The sequence below is a fragment of the Lissotriton helveticus genome, chromosome 10 (assembly GCF_964261635.1).
Source record: "Lissotriton helveticus chromosome 10, aLisHel1.1, whole genome shotgun sequence".
Lineage (NCBI taxonomy): Eukaryota > Metazoa > Chordata > Amphibia > Caudata > Salamandridae > Lissotriton > Lissotriton helveticus.
In genome coordinates, this window is record NC_136071.1 from 59,621,077 (window position 1) to 59,627,022 (window position 5,946).

Genomic DNA, 5,946 nt, shown 5'->3' on the forward strand with positions numbered 1-5,946 from the left:
CACCCTTTTAAGAGAGCATTGGAGTCAATAGCACATCAACCACATCTGGTGTGGTGGGTGGAAATTCTGCCACTTTTTGTGGAGTCCGGCTCTACGAAACTTTAACTGACCTCCTCTGTTTCCAAAGATACCCATTCGGTCTGGGGATTTCTGGACATGCTAGATTGGGTGAATGCAAAGAGCATGCCAGTCTGTGCCATTTAAACCACCTGGAGCAAACAAAGCCTGGGTAGATTTATAAACACCCGTATAAGTAAATATTATGATTTGGAAGAAAAAACTGTTAGATACAGGAAGCCAATGCAAAGATGAAAGAGCACCTGGTGCCTGGTGTGCTTGTGAAACAAGGTGAGAGACAACAAACACGTAGCAAATGGTAGCCTATTCAATTAACCCCTGCTGTTGTACTTCCTCATGTGGAATTGCAGGGAGGCAAGGTTCTTACACAAACTTTATGAATTATTATCATTGATATGGCTATAATACAAGAATATATACAAATGAACGTTGTAATCAGCCACATAGACAAGCATCAAGGCACACTCATTGAAGCTGAATCCACTCAGTACCCAGAAAAAGTCTAAACACCTAGAACACAACAACCAGGCATGCAGCTATACAAATTTGCAAACAAGACCAACACTTAATTTGAGCTGGTGGTTCCAGGGGTTGCAGGTGTGGCTTACTGGCGCCCATTCTTGGGAACTGGCACTCATTATTGCTCATCACACTTTGATCCAGACCAAGAAATAAAAAAACACCAAAAGCAAGAGGAATAGAATGATGAAAAAACACTAAGAGTAAGAAACAAAGTATTCCTTGTAAATCTGGGGCAGTGTCAAAAAGCAATGGGTGTTGTGTAGGTATGGCCACAGCAACCCCCATTGCACGATCCTTTGATGTTGAAAACGGTGTCAAAGGGTACAATATAGACAAGGAGGCGTTAAGCCAGGCAAAGTGGCTTAAAGCCGGCTTGTAAATATGGCATCTTAAATATGGCATTGTAAAAAGTGACGGTCCGGTAGCACAATGCCCTTGTAAATATGCCGTCCTCCTTCTTGGAAGTCTGCGCCTCTGACATTCTATAGCACTGGCTATGAGCTTCTAAAGAGATTTGCATCTGACACTGGTTCTTATACAAATTAAGCCCTGTGAGAAGCCACAGTACCAAACAGGACAAAATGCCACACCCCCATCTGAGTATTCCGAATCCAGGACCAGAATGTAAGAGAATCTTACAAGCAGCTTCACACTATGTGCAGCTCAAGGTTGGCATGTGTTGACAGTTTTGACTTACACATACAAAATGCTTAAAATACCTGCTTCTAGCATGAGTACTCTTCTGGTTGTCCAATGAAAGATGAAAGGCTGGCTCAGCCCTGCTAGCATTCACTGGTTTGGTATTCAGGATATACTCCAATGAACGTTTGACCCATCATACTTGCTAGCATGCATGCAACTGAATTCAAGATACACGAATGACTCTTTCCTTCTTTACATTTTGAGTGTCTGCTAGAGACAGTATTAGCTCTCTGTGTGCAGACTTGTTGCAAATAGTTCCAATGCAAAATATATAGAGAAGGATTGGGACTGCTCCCTGCTAGTGTTTGGATTGTTTTTTTGTCTATCTCCGTTGTCTGCAGTTGAGCCAATGGCTTTCCTCCCTATTCTAGTTTTAGCCTTCCTCAGGGGCACTTCGGTCTCATGGTGGTCTGAATGGATGAGTTGTATCCCTAAAATACAAACTTGAGTCTTGTTTACTTTACTTGTAGTACTTCCTGGAGTGCTTACTCTCCCACCCCTATTTCCTCTTCCTCCTTCCGTTCTTTTCACCCCCCCACTGACACCTCTGTCCTGTTCCCATCCTGAGTACATTTTTAAACATTTTATTTCCTTTTTTTAGTGTTGTGTACACTAGTTGTTCACTGTTGTTATATATTAATCTAGTGTGCGACTATGGCTGTCTTCCATGCCAGAATGGTACATTAATAATATACGCCATGCCTGACATCACATGCGCACATGCTTTATGAGGTACATATGCGCCTCAGAAGCCACCTTAGAATTGGTTTACTTTCATAGAAAACTCATAGCAAGATTGCTGACTTCGTGTATATGCATCCTGATGTCTGCTTCCACGAATGATTGGCAAAAAGCATTGGAAAATCCAATAGAATAAAATAAATATATAATAAAAAATAATAATAAATCCAGGGGCCTTATTTATGAAAGCCTTTCACCGCCGGTGCGACACTTTTAAAATGGGAAAAAGTGACGCACTGGTAGCGCAAGGCCTTCATAAATAAGACCCCAGGTTTATAGCTGAGACCTATTTGCTTTGCCAATACTGGTTTCTCTTTTGTCAGTGGGGTTTTCTACCAGGAAGCAAGATGGTGTGGAGGATTTTGTAAACAAAATCACATTAATTCCTGGCAGTTACACTGAATCATGTAGTGCCTGTTGTGCCATATTTCCCCCCAAATTATGATACCAATGCAAAGCCTCAATACTTCTTTCCTCATCTGTTTTCCAGGTCCCTTTATCAGTCTGTAGTAAAAGCTGTGCTCCAGGATACAGAAAATCACCAATAGAAGGACGTCCTCATTGCTGTTTCTCCTGTGTGCCCTGTCCGGATGGAAGCATCACCAACCAAACAGGTGGGATTAGCTACTTTTCCACATTAAGATAATAAAGAATTGGAGTGGTATATAGGAGCCATTTGTACAGGCACAGAATATGGTACATCAAACTAGAGTGCTCAACAACAGAATCCCACGGGATCTATAATGAAATAGGCTAGGATTTTCAGAGTAGCCAAAGGAGGTTCATACTTGTAGAGCAGTCCTTATAAATCAGCAGTCTTTAGCCAACACCCCCAGTTGGGCAATCCAAGGGCCTCACAGTTGAATTTCCTTTTTCAGTGAGGTCAACTCTTATCTCTAATCATCATAAATGTAGGGGATTCATACAATAACGTGGTCAGGCGGGCAACTAGAGCCACATTTCGGGGGGGGGGGCTGAACATTTTTTTTTTGGGGGGGGCTAATTCTTCCAACCACAGACAGAGTGGCTGTAAGAAGGTGTGACACACAACAAAAGCCTCATTTACAATTAATGGTCTTTTAAAGACCTGTTACGTACTCGGGTGCAGCTGCAATTAGATGCTCGCCAGCCCACTAAGTCGTGTCAGCCCGGGCTGACACACACGACGGGGGGGGGGGGGGCTGAGGCCCGGTGAGCCCAATGGGTATTGCGTGCCTGAACGTGGTGAAGAGAAGTGTTCTGGGCTTGTATTATACAATGTGCCCTGTGGGCACTATGGGCATGTGTGCCCGCTTTGTGTGCCACCAGGGCACAATGGTATCACAGAAGGGGGCGCAGACACTTGTGCATCCCCATCTGTAATATAGAGAGTGCTGGTGCACATGTTGCACGAGTGCTATCATGAGAGGCTGTTCCCTCATTTGTATGGGAGCGCGGCTCCAAGCAAATGAGAGAATCACTTTGCTGTATCACCGACATGGACGCAGCGGCAAATATGCCTTTAAGAGACGCACTGAAAGTGCAACACAAAAAAGGTGATGCATTTTCAGTGCTCCTCCTTAGGGCAACCCCCTTTGTAGGCGGGGAGGAAATTGAGTCCCATGGAGCCTTCAGACAGCCCACCTGCAGGCAGGTGCAGTGACTCACTGCCCCCACCAGCAAGGTGATCTCTAATCCCTCTTAAAAGCTCAGGCAGGCTGCCACCTGAAAAGTGGCCTTATCCGTAATACGGCCCCAAATGTTTTCTTCTGGAATCACCCTTAGCTGAGGCCATCTCTCTGCTTTGACCCTCAAAGACAACTGTTACATTAATTTCTGAACCAATAGGTCTGCACCGGCTAAAAGGCACCTGTCACTTTAGAGGATCATTATCTCTTCAGCGTGCAAGGTTCTGCCTGATTGCCATGATCACTATGCATAGCTCACAATACAGGTATAAAATGTCCACATTTAGATAGCATGTTAGCAAACAGTCATTCACCCCTTTTACTATTTTTCAGCTATAAAACAAAACCCATGTGGAAAGAGTTTTAGCATTAAGTCTTACTTCCACAACCTCTGCCAAGCTTGGAAAACCATTTACCCAAAGACCAGACTTACTTTTCTTTCATGGTTCAAAGTAACTCATTTGTCTTTCTGGATATGAACAGATCAGTCTTTACTACTTAGTTCCTTGCTACCCTGTCGGGGTTTTATCCATGCTTTACAAGTCCACATAACATAACCATAACATAACATACATGAACATAATATGACATTCTTTCTCCTTCGTAGAAAGAAGCCATCCTTCCTTCTGGAAATCAGTAGAACAATTAAATGAGGACACCTCATTAAACCTGCTTATTTTTCAACGTTTCTATTTTTCATAAATACTTCTTATTTTATCCAAGCTGTGTGTCACCAGCTGCCTTGCATCTCAGGTAGTCAATCCTAATCCTAACATCATTTAAAAATTGCTAGAACATGAGGTCTCATATATTCCTGTCTTGCCCACAGGTTTATCCTTTCTCTTTGTCCAAGATAAGTTGAAAGGTAGTCATTCCTCTCTTCACAATATTTTTCCCTTCACTTCACCTTATTCCATTATTTTATTCAAAAGGAAAAATGTTCTATTGGAAGACAAAAAGCATTGTGATTCCAGAAATTTCAGGATAACATGAGAACTGGTCACCTAGCTCTTTTGAATCTTTAACACCCAATTGTTCATTTACAAATCCTAGACTCTGATATGAAATTTTGTAATTTTATAATTTGGTTTATCAAATACCTTTTGTACACTTTTGCACCCTCAATTTATTTCATTAGAACTGTTTTCACTTAGGGGCTGATTACGATGTTGTTCGGAAAGGCTACGCATGGGATTTGGATTTGCTGAATCTGATTCGGAACCTATGTTTCGGTCCAAATCGGATATATCTCCGAACCACCGATTACGATGCAAAGAAACCATTCAGACTGTATGATCCGGTTCCAATCGGCATTTGGACTGCCTGAGTAGATCGGAGCCGAATTGTACAGCTCTATGGGCATGGTTTTCGACAGAGCATTTACAATGTCTGATTTTGACAGCCATTCCGATTCAGTGTGCCTGACATGAAACAGCTGTCAGAATCTGACTTTGGGACCCATAGCAGGCCCCCCTTCACCTGTAGGCCTTCGGTTGGAGCCCATGGGGTACCCAAGGAACTCCTCTTTCCAACCATGCACAGTGTGGCAGGCACCACGAGATGCCAGCCACAGGGAGCAAGGTTTTCTCCAGCCACTCCTTTTTTCAATGGGAGCCTGTGTTCTTGTTCGGAACACAGGCTCCCATTGAAGTCAATGCGAGTTTGACCGAAAGATGTTCCGAGCATCGTAATCGGTCGGTTGGATTCACAGAAACCGGTTCAGTTGGAAACGATTCCGAAACCGATTCAGTCGGAAGAGTTTCCAACCAAAATTGCAATTGGCCCCTTAATTTGCATTGTTCTAATCTATGCTGTTGCCCAGGCTCCAATAAAACTTTCATGCCCTTTTATAAAACCATTTTATTGTGGAGACTTTAATGACAATTACATTAGGCACTAATATTAATAAAGAGAACTTGTCCAATTCTTGTTACAAAAAAAGTATTCCCAAAAATCAACTTCAATATTGTCTTAGTCAACGCATTGGCAGCAGACCCATTAAAATACACTGTATGATCCGGTTCCAATCGGCATTTGGACTGCCTGAGTCGATCGGAGCCGAATTGTACAGCTCTATGGACATGGTTTCCAACAGAGCGTTTACAATGTCTGATTTTGACAGCCATTCCGATTCAGTGTGCCTGACATGAAACAGCTGTCAGAATCTGACTTTGGGACCCATAGCAGGCCCCCCTTCACCTGTAGGCCTTCGGTTGGAGCTCATGGGGTACCCAAG